The sequence below is a fragment of the Macrobrachium rosenbergii genome, chromosome 26, assembly GCF_040412425.1.
Source record: "Macrobrachium rosenbergii isolate ZJJX-2024 chromosome 26, ASM4041242v1, whole genome shotgun sequence".
Classification (NCBI taxonomy): Eukaryota; Metazoa; Arthropoda; class Malacostraca; order Decapoda; family Palaemonidae; genus Macrobrachium; species Macrobrachium rosenbergii.
In genome coordinates this window covers 14,403,189-14,421,007 of record NC_089766.1, presented here as the reverse complement: position 1 = coordinate 14,421,007, position 17,819 = coordinate 14,403,189, and the positions used below count along the sequence as shown (strand labels likewise).

The window sequence follows — 17,819 nt, the reverse complement described above, 5'->3', positions numbered from 1 at the left end:
CCAATCAGATCAAATCCTAACGTCTTTCGGGGTGTTTCGAGGGGGGCTTGTATGTGTATGGGACGCACTCAAAGAAAACGGAAAGTAGGATTGAGTTGCTTGTGTTGTTTATTGATACATCTATTTTCATTATTATCCGTTCATGCAACAATGACAACAGCTAACATACCCAGTTGTGTTTATTTTTTGCTTCGTATATCTATTTATTTATTTACGGTAAAATAACTTTCGGAGCTGCGATTTATGTACAATAAATGGATTATTTTATCATTTCCCGCATTTTAAGGCAATAGTGACGCTTGCTTATACACATCAATCAGTCATATGCATATGAATTTACTGAAAGTTATAATGACTGAAGTACAGCGATCATTCCAAGCAATAACACATAATATGAATGAATACAACACTAAAATATTAAAATCACTGAAAAAGGAATGTTTACAAATGAAGCCTATTTCTGGATAAAACGGAACTACAATGTGTATAGTCAGTTGCCTTAAATTTTGACGACCTCTTTACACATTTAATCATTTACATCATAATCACGTTCTGTCTCTCCAAATTGAAATGAATTAAACAAAACAATCATCAATTCCTGCCTCGCAGTTTTGAATCCATACATACCCCTTCATCCTCCTTCCATTCCTTCTCTTCTCTCTCTCTCTCTCTCTCTCTCTCTCTCTCTCTCTCTCTCTCTCTCTCTCTCTCTCTCTGGCATATAATTCATCTCAGGTTAGAAAGAGATTTGTTATCGCTCTTCGTACCCATGTTATGTCCAGTCTTTGTTCTAAAAATTGTTTTACAAAACCACCCTTATTGTTATCATTCACAGTCGTGATTACAGAAAAATAGAACAAAGGCAGAAGAAGAATAGTGGATTGGAAGATATAAAACAAGAATAAACATACATGGATACACAGCAGTTGGCTACACGAAAGTAGCAGACAGGTTTGGTCACGTCATTTTTCTCACTGTGATACCATCACACAAAGACCTATAGAAAGGACTCGAGGACTGCTTGTAGGCCTAACAGCGAGGCGATATCCGTAAGCCTTTGTCAAGAATTTATCCCTACTGGTCCCAGATGTCAATTCCTGCAGTCCCTTGAGAGCAGAGTTAGACAGGCCCCCTGGGGAAAGGTTAATGACCAAAGATTACGCGATTAGACCCAGACTGCTCATGAGTTCCCCTGGTTCACGTTACGGCCTCTCATTGCGTCCTTCATAGCCAATTTCAGGTGGACGTCTAGACTCTAGACCTTAGAATATTTCGTCGGGTCATCGTGAGAGTCTTAATTGCCTTCTTGAAGGAAAGAGAAATATTTTGATTACCTTAGACTGGACTGACTTTGCTAGGATTTATACTTCTTTAGTAGGTGAGGTTGTTGACCTCAGACTACGATCTGGGATTAGATCTGTGTTGATAAGCCATTCGAAGGATTAAGTTTCCATATTTGGCTTGTTTCATTTCTAACTTTCGATGGCCGTAGGATCAGGATATTCCCTCGGGTTGATTGTCAGTATCCTAGTTAATCCAGGGTAAAATAACGTTCATTCTCACAGGCTTATACACGATTTGTGCGGTTAAAGCAAGATCAATCAGGCATCAGCTCGTTTCGACGTTGGAAATAGTCACTGGCGCAGGTGTGGATAGCGCCACTAAACAACAGTCATTAGGTTTAGAAAAATTTCATTTCCGTATTCCCTCCTCGTATGAAATTAGCTTTCATATCAGTTATTAACATAGTAATGATAGTTGGAATTTAATCTCAGTCATGAATTAATTTAAATTACGCAGGAAATTAAACACGGTAGGCCGGGCAAATTACAGACAAGTGTGAATCAAACAAGGACGATATGAACCAGTTTTGATTTCCGCATATCAGCGATATTGCTGCAGTCAGGACTTGCTCCAACGGCCCCTCTGGCAAACGTATGCAAGTCACTGCTCTCTTAACCAGAAAGTTCTCTCTCTCTCTCTCTCTCTCTTTGTGTGTGATGAAGAGATCATTAGCCTTCTTGTACTTAGAGAACTTAGACTCGAAGCAGTGATTCTGTACTTGGTATTCAGTCGACTCTAGTTCTTCAGAAACCGGCAGTACAATCAGCCACTGAGAGAGAGAGAGAGAGAGAGAGAGAGAGAGAGAGAGAGAGAGAGAGAGAGAGAGATCATGATTACAAAAAACAGGCAAAATGGTATTTTGATAAATGCAACTCTTTAAGATATCCTTTTCACTGTTTTTAGAATTATCTCGATGAAGAGAAAATCTTATATAAAAAATATTTTAGGTACTGCACGTTAATTGCATAGTGAACCAATAATTTCTCCGCACTAAAATTTCAAACCATGTTGAAGCAGACGAATTGAATTTGAAGCCATTATTGTCGTTTTCAGTAGACTGAGTTGGAGTCTGTCACTTTTCTTATTTTGACGGTTTGATATTTTTACGAACTTAGCCTGCCATAATGCTACGTATTACGTCAGTGACATGCCAGAAACAATGCGCCTATTCATCAAATGATGTGATTAAGATTTTTAGCGAAGTGTAATCGTATTTCAAAAGGTTTTAAAAGTGAACGTAGGTGTAGCCTAGGCTGATCGACTCAAGTTCTATTTTTAGTCTGAAGAGAATGGATACTTATTCCAAGATTATTCCAAGATGTATCGATAAGGTAAGGAAACATTACAATAAGTTTCATGCATATGACTAACTGATTGTTAGCCGTTTGTGTATTCCAATATTGCAGAATAGACTAAGGTGGAATGAAGTTAGTTTAGGCTAAACAACCCAGTTAGCCTAATATACTCCAAGCCTAGGTTATTGGTAACCTCCGTGTCCTCTACATTATTTCGTCTTACAGAAATTAAACAATAGCTCATGATCTGGGGACACCACAATAAAGACCAGGAGTAGCCTCAGTTCTTTCGGGGAGCTATGACAACTGTATAGGCCTAAAGGTATAACGAACCGTAGTCTTCACATTGTTGGTCACAGGTTGTCCATTTTTTTTTTTTTGGTCGAAACTGATGTCAGTTTATACAGGTAGACATTTTAAGGAAGGTGGTATACGAGTTCTTTAGCTTCGCATGCTAAAGTGTAGTTGAAATCGGTTATGGTGATATTATGGTTAGCGGAAAGGCAAGCATGGGGTCACTTTGGATTTGTTTCGTTCTTATGATCTAAACCGACATTAAGATGATTTATGTTTCTTATATGAATGCATTTATTAGCGGCAGTGTAACACTGCCATCAAATGCCGTTGAAAAATACTTTGAGCAGGTAAAACTGAGAGAGAGAGAGAGAGAGAGAATGTGGGGTGCGGTAGCGGTCATCAGTACATGTCAGCTTGGCTTTATCGGTTCGGCCAAAGGCGTTGTGGAATATATTCAGCAAAAGTTGTAATTTTCCGTAAGTGTAAATGGCTAGTGAAATCATTGACTAATTTGACCCCATAGTTTTGCTTATTTTAAAGGTTTTAGCCTATTTACATTAGTAACATTTGAATGCTTAAAACTTGCCATAAATAATTAAAAGTCAAGATTCAAGTTGATATAAAATTCTGGTTCTTTAATTCCAATGTAAATAAATTATAGCAACTTGCCCGTACCATTGAAGTAGCATAGATGTATCTATATCGAATCCAGGTAAAAAATGCCACAGGTAAAAAAGTCATAGGAAAAAAAAGTCACATTAATCTTCCGCAGATAGTGACCCCCATGGGTTTTGACTGCGTGTTCATGTCTCCACCTTTGCGGCGTACAAGCCCGTTGGGGATTTTTTTGTTAGTTTTAACTCGGTATGTATCCAACTTTGCGGCGTGTTTAGTACAAGCCCGGTGGGGATTACCGTAAAAACATAAAACAAAGACTGTAATATTTCTTGGGGGTCATTATCATAAAGATAATGACCCCCAAGAAATATTGTGAATATTTCCCTTTGACGTTATTACCGGCCACCATAAATTAATGTGACTTTTTTTCCTGTGACTTTTTTCTTAGCCAAAATTGTGACTTTTTTCCTGTGACTTTATTTCCGGCCACCTCTATATCTACGGAAGTCAGGGCCTGTGCTGCTTCCACACTACATTCGAAAATACTACTGGTCTGTTAACCAACAGCTTTCGTCAGAATGATGGATGTCACACCAGTCCCAATTCTTGGCATCTTCTAGTATTTTGCCGCCTAGATTTGGATCAACTCGCCAATATTTATGATTTAGTTGATAATGGAAGCCTGAAATGTGCGTCTAGGCGAGGTTATCCTAACACAAGGACGCGCAAATACTAATTACTTTCTGCAAATTCTGGTAGATTCACGAAGGGGCTGTGGTGAAAACGTCTAAGAGCAAGGAAAAATTATACATTTTTTTCACTGGAAAATTCACGAGTCAACTACATAATGTACCCTGGGATGTGACGAGTTTTTTTTTTTAATCACTGTGTGAATATATCTTGCTTTAGTTTCCACACGCTGAATACACAAGCAATGCAAATGTTTATGTAGATGTTTGTTGAAGGAAGAAAATATTTACAAAGAATCGAGTTTGAATCATGGGTTAAGATAGGTATCTTGTTTGGGTTTTGAAAAGTATCTTTAAAATCATTGTTCCTATGTTAACCGAAGCAGTGGATTATTTCCTTTGCACTTTGTACAATGCAGTGGATTTTGCGATAGTGGAGACGCCTAATTATGTCAGATTGATTATAGATTTTTAGGCACACGTGCCAAGCACTGGGACAACTAAGGTCATTCAGCGCTGAAACGGAAATTGGCAGTGAAAAAGTTTGAAAGGTGTAACAGGAGGAAAACCTCGCAGTTGCACTATGAATCAATTGTTAGGAGAGGTTGGACAGTAAGATGAAGAAAGAGAATATGAACGGAGGTACAGTAAAAGTAATGAAAGAGGTTGCAGCTAGGGACCGAAGGGACGCTGCAAAGAACCTTAAGTAATACCTACAGTACACCGCATGAAGTACACTGACGGCACTACCTCCCTACGGGGCCTAATAATGTCAGGTATTCCCAAAATAATTCATGAAAATATAAATATGTTTGCATACTCGTCTGCAAGCCCATCAGCAAAATATTGCTTTTATAGTAATGATTTAGGAACTGGTTCATATTAATTTTAGTTGTCAGGCAAGTAACACCGTTTAAAACCATTTTTTTTTCTCCATTTGTAAGCTAGTTTATTGTAATTGTTTACATTTAGCTCACTGGGCCTGAAATTTGGTGGGGGTGTGGGTGGCGCCTTTTCATATCTAAGTTTTTGTCCGTCGTTCGTGTGTATGTTGGTAATAGCGGTAGAAATAGTTGTAAAAGTACATAAGAGAAAATCCACAGTTTATAACAATTGATATCATAATTAAGGTGACATGAAAATAAGGAATTTTATGTAGAAGGAAAATATGATGTCAAGTTAAGTTATTCATTGTCAAAAACTCAAAATTCACAAATAAATGAGGTTACTTACAGATGCGGTAAGCGCTATTTAAATTTTCGTTTTTTCCTCAACGTGTGTGCATGAGTACAATGTTTTTAGATATCAAAGCCAAATATAAAGAACTCTTTCCACTTTGTGTCTAAAGTAATTTTCTGCTCCGAGGTTTTGCAAATGGCTGGAGTTTACAGCTGTCACTTTGACTCGCTCATCTTATTTGGGGCGTCATGAGGAAGCTTTTGTCTGCCTCACAGTTTCCCGCCAAAGAATTGTCTGGTTTCTGGCGCCTCCTGTGTCGTGGTGTGACGTAACGACGGGATTCAAATACCAGTATTTATTATGTAATAAAAAGAGTACATCAGAATCTCTTACTGCAGCACAGGATTCAATTGACCCCTGATCCACAATAAAAGATGACTGGATGGAAAAAAAATTTCAAGCAATATCAGATTGTTTTTGATTAGGGTAAAACCAATATAAACCAATATGAGGGACGGAAGAACTTTTACCGCCTGCCAAAATGATTATCCGTTAGCTACAAATATATTTTGGAAGAGTTTGCGTTTCTTAGATATTCAGATTACAAGGCTAGGAAAATAATGACTTCCACGAGCGTATACATTTTTTGAATTTTAGCCTACAGCTATTTTGTTTAAACCTAGACTCATGTATTTTAGTTTTTTTAATGACTTTGATCTAACCGTTTTTTTTGCAATGCTCGGTGGGCTTAGAGCCTTTTTCCATAAGGAAATGAGAAAGCAAATTTTGGCAGCAGCTTGCTGAATTTTATTAAATAATTTTTAGCAAGGAACCGATATTCAGTCGAAACGATCATTCATTTAGGCTAACTAGACTAAACTGGGATGGTGAGGCTATGCATGCTATAACTTTAATATCATGAAACATGAATAAATTTTGCTATTATTACTGACAATAAGAATAAGTAGGTATTACAAGATTGATTCACTCTCTCTCTCTCTCTCTCTCTCTCTCTCTCTCTCTCTCTCTCTCTCTGTTTCATCCGGCCGCTGTTTAGTTAATACTTTTCTGTCTCGTCGAAGTCCCCCTTTCCACTAATACTCTCTCTCTGTCTCTCTCTCAAGTTTCATCCGCCCACTGTTTAGCTAATACTTTTCTGTCTCGTCCAAGTCCCTCTCTCTCTCTCTCTCTCTCTCTCTCTCTCTCTCTCTCTCTCTCTCTCTCTCTCTCTCTCTCTCTCTCTCTCTCTCCATTTAGCCAATACTTGCAAATAGAATATGCATAGTCATGGATTCGAAAGCTATATGTGAAGGTTACAGCCGAATATGAAGTGGAGTTTTCCACTTCAGTTAGGGACCACTTAATGTGTGTACGTGTTTGAGACAGAGGAGTTATGGAAGAAACTTTTTTTCTTTCTCTGAAAGTAAAATGTAGGTTTTGATTTCGTCTACCGGTTGTTTCATTAAAGCTATCTAAAGTTAGAAATCTTGGAGTAGCTTCTGTCAGTAGGTACATACATACATACACTGGCCCACGTACACGCATATAGACCCATATATAGGCCTATACACACATATATATATATATATATATATATATATATATATATATATATATATATATATATATATATATATATATATATACATAATTGTAATAGCCACAGTGACAGCTCAGTAACCTCAATTTCTCAATTTCTTCACACATATCCAATCTTCGACCTAGCGTGAGAATACTGACTCCACTCCCAAATCGAGTGAAATATTGAATAGAGTTAAAACTTTCGGCAACAGAAAAAAAAGACCTTTTATGGTTTCCGTTCTATCTGAGCACGTGGATGAGGTCGAGAGTGGATGATGGGATTGTCCTCTCATCCATTTATTCTCTCATCCTTATCCCATAATCCCGGGGTATTTTCCTCTCAGCTGGAATTTTCCAGGTGGATTTTGCCTTTGATCAGTAACGTTATGGTTTGTAATCCTTCTCTCTGGGATTTTTTTTTTAAGAATTTAAAAAATTGTTTTCGTTGATTCTGTTCTTGAATTTTGGCGGTTTCCTTGTGCTTTCATGATTCGTACTCTCTCTCTCTCTCTCTCTCTCTCTCTCTCTCTCTCTTATGAACGCACACTTTTAGATATTTTTCTTGTGTTCTTTAGTACCCCAGACAAGCAAAATCTGCACTTATATTGCATGATATCAAGTGATTTTATATCGATTTGCCAGAAAACTGGATTTACAAGAAAATTCATGAATTCTGGAGAATTTTTCACCAAGAAATTAACGTTAAAACTAACAGAATGTTGTCTGTTTTCCAGGAAAGCTTGTAATGCATGTGGGAGATTAGAGAATAATTTTTGGACCATAACTAAATCCACTTTGCCTCAATTGACTTATGCAGGAAATTCTTTACTTCGTTGTCAGTTGACTGTGGCGTGTCGCAGGTCGGGTGTGGAGGACATGACCCTCGTTCAGAAAAAAAAGACACCTTCTGGACACACACACACACACACACACACACACACACACACACACACACACACACACACACATATATATATATATATATATATATATATATATATATATATATATATATATATATATAGTATATATGTATAAAACAATACCAAGAAGGAAAGTGAAACAACGGAGCAGTGCTAGGCCTCTCGACTTACTGCTAAGTAAAGGACAGTAAGTCGAAAGGCCTAGCACCACTATACCTTGGTTTCAGTTTCCTTCCTGGTATTGCCTTTATTTATACATATTCATCACGTTCCATATTTTCGTGATTCGGTTATACACACAAACACACACAAACACGCATATATATGCGTGCGTGTGTTTGTGTGTGCATGTTTGTTTGTGTGATATACACTTTGTACGTAACATACTTGTTATTATGCATTACTAAAGTCCTTCGTTTGTCGTCTTGTTTTTCGTGCTGTGAGAGAGAGAGAGAGAGAGAGAGAGAGAGAGAGAGAGACTAAGCTAATCACTCGAAACAAAATGACTTCATCTCATCATCGAGGATTAGGAAAATAATCAGGCTACATCGAATATAATTCTGGCTGAATTAAGTAACCAGATTTGAAATTTCGTACTGGAATGATTATTTTCAGCGGGAAAAATCCAGAAGGATTTCTAGTTGATCACAACTCAGATAACGAATCCTTTTAGGAATCCTGTATTTCGGGTTTGATTAGATGCGACTTTTTATGTCATTTCCGTATTCTGAATAGATTAGGCCTATAGGCCTAAAGAGGCTTGAAGGGGCTCTGTTTGCTCTTGGAGATAGGTTTGTGTTATTTTTAAATTCGTGTCTAATTTGTATTGGAAAACTGTTATTTGTGATAACATTTAAGAAGCTAAGTTACATGAGTTTCCTCACTTTTACATGATTTGTAATTTTCTTGTTTTAAAATGTAAAGGGAAGAATCCACTTGTGATTCGTTTCCCGTTGTAGGTAGGCCTACTCTCGCTGTAAGCTTCTTAGGTCTAGTGGCGGGCGATACACTGCCGATGATGCTTGATTATTCAAGCCCGATGGAATGTCGTAAGCCCTGAATTTTGGGATGAGGTTCCTAGACTTATATCCATACCCTCATAGATTTCCCCTGCAGCCTTTGTGCTTTTGGGAATTTTCTCCTCATATTTTTTATCCAAGTTCAAACATTTTTATTTCCTTGACCAGTACATTTTTGTGACGATTTTTGTTATGGAGAGATTTCCTGCTCGTAATTTTTAATTTTGTCTCACTTCGACCTAGTTATCTGTTAATTTGTATATTATACTCTAACGAAGGAACTTAATTTACAATTCTTCTGCTAGAGGTCGTTTTTCGTGGTAAGAAAACGTCTAACGCAGCTGCGATGGAAGAAGGGGTAACTACGATAGGTGTAATTCAGTTACAAAGAATCCGGGTTGTGAGAGAATGAGTTGGATTACGCGAAGTTAAACATATTGACATTGCATTCATTTAGTTGTTATATTCATGTATGCAAATACAAATTTATTTTTTTATTTAACTATAGAGGTATACATATAGGCTAGTGCCTCTGTGTGTAGGCACACTTCAATCAGATATGGAATTATTAGACTAATAATAATAAAATATACGCATTCGTAATTCTGTGTACCTTTCGCGCGTTACTGACATAAGCAAGAGATTTTTATAATATGGTAACTGTCATAATCTAGGAATTACTAAAGAATATAAGGTCATGGTTTTTTTTTCAAATATACTAGAATATGAATGAGCCCATTTGCATAATTTGTTACTTAAATTCCCTTTCTTATTTATTTAATTTTTATTTCAGTGTCTTTTTACTGGGAAAAAACTGGACATGAGCATTATGAATTCAATGCTTTTACTCATTCACTATGTACTATACTTTTACCTCATTCATTTTGCAACCCGATAAAAAAAAGTTTTCGCTCACCATTCCTCATCTGTTCTCCCCTTCCTCCCCGCCCTCCCCAAGCCCTCACCACTCTTACACCCGCCACCATTCCCCACCTCCAATTTACCGTAACATAAATAAAATTAACATTCTCATTGGCCTCTAATCCACATTTATTTAATCTAAGCCGCTATGACGGTACGAAAATGGCGGCGTCGGAACTTTATATTAATTTAGTGGACTGGCACCAGCAAGCGATCCCGGCCCCTTTACAACTAATTATTGACTATAATATTCTAAAGAGCTGCATATTATTGTTTGTGTATTTTATATTGATTGTATGTGTATTTTAAAATAAGCCAGTGTTTATTTGGGATATAGATGACGATCGTTCTTTTGTTTATGTCAGCGCGTTTTGTGGTTTGATCTGGTAACGATATCGAACTCGGTTTTCGTTTTCTTACAAAAAAAAAAAAATTATAAGAATATGACGTATTCCATATTATAAAGAGCTCTTCTTTTATCAGTAGTCACGGTAATGCAGTGAAGTCATGGCTGATAAACTTAAATTACCGTTAATGGTATAAGAAAGGACAGTTAAAAAATGAAAAACAAAAGCCTTTCTAATGACATCACAGGGCTTGTATCAGTTTCATAAGGTTCGTTGCAAGTTCCAGTAATGGCTACGGTGGCTTACATGTGTGTGTGTCTTGTCTAGTGGATGGAAATATCATTCAGTAGTAAATTGAAGTTGATTTTCAGATATTAACGCCAAAAGCAATAGATCAAGGAACAGAAATCAATTCATTTTCGCTTGACGTTAATTTGAATATTTTCCTTCTGCTAAAAACCCGTCTCAAAAATGCACCCGGAGACACCAAATCCCCTCCCCACCCCCACCTCTCTCGAGGCCGGAGGAAATAGGCAAAGTTTCGAAGGAAAAACAAGTTCAAGTCCCACTCGAAGCTCTCTCTCGACTCTTGTCTGGATGGACTGGCAATGAAGAGACATTTCTCATTAAGACTTGAACCTCGACGACACGAAAGGTATCTTTTCTCTTGTTTAGCTTAAAGAGCCGGAGTGCGTAGGATGGTCTTTCTTCACTTGGTTCGAAGGATTTAATATCCTCTCTTATGAAGTCTTGCCATTAATTACAGTGAAATTAGGTTGTTTTCATCTTAGCTTGTGTGTTCGTTTGTATATTTCGTTGCGTGAAAGTTTACTGGATCGAAATTATTGCCAGAGGGTTCACATAATTGTGATCCTGGGACCGAAGGTGAGGTATAGGCCTAGGTCAGTTATATCGGCCTATTGTTTTCATTACAATCAATTTGTTTTGGCTTATAAGCTATTGTTAATACATCTCAACAAGTCTTTCTTGAATCTGGGCGAAATTATGTCAAATGTCAGATGTTGGAAGAAGAAAGGGTTGATTTTATTTCGGTAAGTGTCCGGAACTGGTACTAGCATCAGTGTCCAGACTGAATTATAAGGAGCCAAGCCGATATTCATGGTTTGTAATAGTTTGTCCTGTAAGTGGAGAAGAAAACGACCAACTGTGAAAGTTCTTGAAGGAAAATGAAATATAACTTTTCAAGGTCTTTGGGGGTGTTTTTCGGAATGTACTGCTTTCAGTAATCTCTATGGTATAATGCACATGACTTTATTTTTTTACAAGTTGATATAAAACAGTTAATTCATAATACTCTGGAATGTGGTAAAGTATATTGAGGCAGAATACACTGTGCTGTAATGTGCAAACCTGCTTGTTACTTTGCTGCCAATTTATACATTATATATATATATATATATATATATATATATATATATATATATATATATATATATATATATATATATATATATATATATATATATATATATATATATATATATATATATATTTGTGTGTGTGTGTGTGTGTGTGTGTGTTATGTAATGATTGATTTATTTATTTTATTGTAACTGATATCACACAAAGTAAGATCATCCACGCCAGTGTTAACGAAACAGTAAACCTTAGCGAGATGTTGCTAGCCTCAGTGAGTCAAAATGAGATCCTGACAAATACAGGATATCCTTCGCGCATGAGGAAAATTATTCATGAGTCGGAAGGAATCGGATTTCCTCATCAGAAACTCACTCTAAAGTATTCGAATCCTTTTCTTATCAGAATCCGGATTACGGGAGAACGAACGACTGCATATCGGATTAGAATCCGCGGGAAAGTGCCGTCGAAAGAGAGCGGAATTGGAGGCTCGACGGTTCTTCGGGAAATGGCGGGTTTCTCGTCAGAGGAATTCGAGAGTTTTTTTTTTTTTAATTCTAAGTCATTTTGTGAAAGGTTATTTATAAGGTTCGCTGTTTATCCATGTCAGCTAGAGAGAGAGAGTGAGAGAGAGAGAGAGAGAGAGAGAGAGAGAGAGAGACAAAGTCCATTTACATATATTTTATATAACGTTTATATTATTATTATTATTATTCGCCGTTTATTCATGTCAGAGAGAGGTTCATCCATATATATATATATATATATATATAATCATGAAGAGAAATTCACGCTACCTCGGTATATCTCCGTTGGAGAATTGTCGCCGAAGGAATTTATATAAGTGATAAATGGTCACGAACCCGCGATTTCAGCGACTCCAGTTGACGTAAACCATTTTATCAAGAATAAGTCTTTTGCCGAGATGTCGTACTGCTTTTACCCGTCGTGAGCGGGAAAGTGTACTAGCCTCGACAATGACCCACCTCCGCCATGACAGTTCATTGGTACGTTTGGAACACGCAGCTCTTGTTATTTTTTATCACACCGTGATTTTTATACAATCATGAAGCTACAAATGTAATATCGAAATTCACGTTTATTCTCCGTTGGAGAATTGTCAGAGAGAGAGGGTGTGATAAAAATTTCATCAAGAGTTGCGTGTTCCAAACGTACCAATGAACTATCATTGTCGAGGCTATATCTCGGCAAAAGACTATATATAATGGTTTACGTCAACTGGAGTCGCTGAATAGGCTTTCGTCGCGGGTTCGTGTCCCCATTCCATATTTATCACTTATATAAATTCCTCTTCGACAATATACTGAGGTAGCGTGAATTTCGATATATAGCTTCATGATATCATGTGATAAAATTTCATATATATATATATATATATATATGAAAATTTATTTTGAAAATGTCTGTATATACACAGTTCTTAGCCATTTTGTATAAAGATTCTTTGTATGATTCGCTGTTTATTAATGTAACAGAGAGAGAGAGAGAGAGAGAGAGAGAGAGAGAGAGAGAGAGAGAGAAAGAGAGAGAAATGTCCATTCACATAAATGAATGTTTGTTATGAGAATGATTGTGCGTACACAATCATGCGTGACCATAAGTGTCCTCTCAATTGGTTAATTTGTCATTAGCTCAGGTCTTGTCATTACCTGGCATCTCCTGCTGATTGGTTAACCTATGTTTAGTAATCGAAGTCTCGTCATTACCTGGAATCTTTAGAATTGGCTGAAATTTCGTCATTACCTGGAACTTTAGGATTGGCTGAAATTTCGCCATTGCCTTGAATCTTGGAACTGGCTGAAATTTCGTCATTACCTGGAATTTTGGAACTGGCTGAAATATCGTCGTTACCTGGAATTTTGGAACTGACTGAAATTTCATTACCTGGAATCTAGGAATTTACTGAAATTTCGTCCTTACCTGGAACTTTAGAATTGGCTGAAATTTCGTCATTACCTGGAATCTTGGAACTGATTGAAATTTTGTCATCACGTAGAATCTTGGAACTGGCTGAAATTTCGTCATTACGTGGAATTTTGGAACTGGCTGAAATTTCGTCGTTACCTGGAATCTTGGAACTGGCTGAAATTTCGCCATTACCTGGAATTTTGGAACTGGCTGAAATTTCGTCATTACCTAAAATCTTGGAACTGACGGAAATTTCATTACCCGGAATCATGGAATTGGATGAAATCTCGTCATTACCTGAAATCTTAGAATTGACTGCAATCTCATTACCTGGAATCTTGGAATGGGCTGGAATCTCGTCATTACTTGAAATCTTGGAACTGACTGGAATCTCATTACCCGGAATCTTGGTACTGACTGAAGTTTGGTTATTACTTGACAGATTTTGTTGCTGGTTGAGTCTAACAGTAATCTCAATGTGGTTCGGATTCCACAATAAGCTGTAGGTCCCGTTGCTAGGTAGCCAGTTTGTTCTTAGCCGCGTAAAATAAGTCTAATCCTTCGGGCCAGCCCTAGGAGAGCTGTTAATCAGCTCAGTGGTCTAGTTAAACTAAGGTATACTGAACTTTTTTCTCCGCTGGGAGGTTCTGTCATATTCTGCCATTTTGTTTTTGTCTGGTTTAAACAAGTATCTTTGTTTTATCGTGTCTTGCGTTTAATCTATTCTAAATTTCTTGATGTTCCTTAGATTATCTTGTTTAGAAAGGGTCAGGTATGATATAATTTTGTTTTCTTTAGCTTTCCTTAAGCAACATATATTCACTTGAAAAGGGGCTTCAATTTATATATTTAATAAAAGCTGTTTTCCAAAGAGCAGGCTTTTTTGTAGTTATTACTATTCTACTATTTTTGAAGGTTTTTGTTTGTTAGTATCAAATTTCTCTTGAGTTTCCTTTTTTTTTTTTTTTATTGCGATGAAACTTTGTGTGTAGGTATCTTGCGATTTGCTAATTATTTTCCAAATTACATTGATCTTTTTTTAGCTTGTTCATCTGGGTCCGTTTTCGTTTCAAACGCGGAAGTTTTAAAGATTACTTCTCCTTTGTATCATAAGCTATTGAAGAAGCCACTTTTAAAGGTCAGCTTTTCATTTTCTCAGGTAGATGGGTACCCTGAAGGTCAGTGAGAATTTGCCTCAGATATAATGTGATCATGACATATTTTTCAAGGTTAAAGGTTACCTTTAATGTCAGCATTTAGTTCTTTTTCTAAACTTGATGAAACCTGGTAGGCAGATACCTTGGAAAATGTTAATTATTTTTCTAAAATATTCTACTAGTTTAAATAATTTTTTTTTGTGATTTTGATAAGATTTGGTAGGAGCCAGGTATTCTAGTGATGGGTGATTACTTTTTTCCAAATAATCTTTACAATGACCTTCTTCTCCAGGTCACAGGACCATTTGAAGGTATGTACTATATTTTCTGTGGATCTGATGAAGCTGACCTTATTTCAAGTCTGGTGTCAGCTGAAAGCCAAAACAAAATATAATTTTCTCTGAGACTGATGACTCAGAATAAATCCTGTTGTGCAATGGTGGCAATTGAATGCAATTAGGTTGCGTACTGAAACCAGTTTGTAAATTAAACATTATTAAAGGCAAACATTTTTAATGGGAAAAGATGCAAGAGTTTATACGATCGTAAATGTATCCTAAAAATGCGGGATACAAACTTTTGCTAGTCAGACTTTACCATTTGACTCTCTCTCTCTCTCTCTCTCTCTCTCTCTCTCTCTCTCTCTCAAGGATGTTTGGTTAACGATCTTATCTGCATATTTATAACGTTAGGGAAGTTTGTCATTTTCAGTTCCTTAATAAAGAAAAACCTGATAGTTTCTTTTGAAGAGTGGGTGGGAAAGTTTTAGGGTTATAAACTCTCTCTCTCTCTCTCTCTCTCTCTCTCTCTCTCTCTCTCTCTCTCTCTCTCTCTCTCTCTCTCTCTATATATATATATATATATATATATATATATATATATATATATATATATATATATATATATATATATATATATATATATATATATATATATATATATATATATATATATATATATATATATATATATATATATATATATATATATAAGCACTTCACACACACACACACACACGCTTATATACTGTATATACACACGTATTACTGAATCGCGGAAATATGGAACGTGATGAATATATAAATAAAGACAAAATCCACGGAGGAAAGAGAAACACTGGAGTGCTGGAAGGCCTTTCGACTTATAGTCCTTTACTTAGCAGACTGAAGAAATATAAAAATAAGTTTACGAAGCAGGCTGATATAAATGACAGGTGGGGATTACAAAGGAAAAAATATGTATTCCAGGTACATATTTTTTTCCTTTGTAATCCCCATCTGTCATTTATATGAGCTTGCTTCGTAAACTTATTTTCATATTTCTTCAGTCTGCTAAGTAAAGGGCTATAAGTCGAAAGGCCTTCCAGCACTCCATTGCTTCTTTCCTTCGTGAATTTTGTCTTTATTTATACACAGACACGCACACACACACTCGCATATATAGGCCTATATATATATATATATATATATATATATATATATATATATATATATATATATATATATATATATATATATATATATATATATATATATATATATATATATATATATATGAAGGTATATATGTTTGTGTGTGTGTGTACACAAACACTTTTGTGTCAAGAGCTCATAAACGTAAACCTTTCCCAGTCACTCTTCAAAAGAAACCGTTGGGTGTTTTCCCTCTATTAAGGAACTGAAAAGGACAAACTTCCCTAACGATATAAATATGCAGATAAGATCTTAAGGGACAATTCTTGGAGAGAGAGAGAGAGAGAGAGAGAGAGAGAGAGAGAGAGAGAGAGAGAGAGAGTCCATTTGTACCTTTTTCTTTAACACATTTACAATCGTGCAACTTCTCTTATCATTTTTCACACCAAGATTTGCATATATATATACAAACACACACACACACACACACACATATACATATACATATACATATATATATATATATATATATATATATATATATATATATATATATATATATATATATATATATATATATATATATAGCTTTTCTGGCACAGTCTGTCTTTTATTTTCATCAGGTGCTAAAGCACACACGTGGTCCCTGCAACTATTTGGCAACACACCCATTAATTTCATTAGTACCTCTACCGATCTTCAAGGCTGAAGTCTTTAGGCACAGACAAAGAATGATACTGTTTGTTTATATATATATATTAATGTATATATATATATGTGTGTGTGTGTATGTATATATATAATATATATATCCTTTTCTTATTAACTTACAGATTGCTTAGAAGGAAATCATTATTTCCTTTGGTATGTAAGATCTTTTAATTGGCATTTTTTTCAGGTTTTGTTTACTGATCAGCGAAGATATCTCTGTGAGGGTATTTTGGTATAAGCAGGCGATCCCAAATCTTTTCGTGATTATAATTCATTAGTACTTTTTGCACGTATGAAATGAACTAAAATGCCATCCACTTGTATAGTAAGCGAAGGTCAAGCGTAGAGCTCACATTTTGATAGGGAAAATTACTCATTTTATTCCATGTGATTTGAAAAGTTTGGATTTTTACCAAAGGCTGGGTAAGATGGAAAACTACCTGTTGTAGATTTATTAAGAGAGAGAGAGAGAGAGAGAGAGAGAGAGAGAGAGAGAGAGAGAGAGAGAGAGAGAGTGAGAGAGAGAGAGAGAGAGAGAGAGAGAGCGCAGTAGTTTACAGTACTAGAAAGTGTCATTTATTATATATTATACAGTTTGCTTGGTATCAATGTAGATGTAGCAGTGTCATGTTAACGACATTGCTACATTAATATTAACAAACTGTATAATATATGTATATATATGTATATATATATATATATATATATATGTATATATATATATATATATATATATATATATATATATATATATATATATATATATATATATATATATATATATATATATATATATATATATATATATATATATATATATATATACATATACATACATACATACATACATATGATGTATATACCGGGTGTTTTGAAATTAGAGGCCCCCCCTCCACAGAACAAATGGAAAGTTATGAAGTTTTCTGCTATAGCCTATCTCCAAGTACAGTATTTTAAGTTTCTATTAAGCTATTTTTCATTTTACATTTCTTGTATTTTCAGACTGAGTGACGGAGTCAG

General features: G+C 35.7%; 1 protein-coding gene across 1 annotated transcript in view; it reads left to right on the top strand.

Annotated features, from left to right (window-relative positions):
- The first annotated feature begins 2,374 nt into the window (after positions 1-2,374).
- Positions 2,375-17,819, top strand: part of CngA (Cyclic nucleotide-gated ion channel subunit A) — a 726,729-nt gene continuing 711,284 nt past the window's right edge. Inside the window, exon 1 of the mRNA XM_067128313.1 lies at positions 2,375-2,675. The gene's annotated coding sequence lies outside the window, so the exon portion shown is untranslated. The remainder of the gene's footprint in view (positions 2,676-17,819) is intronic.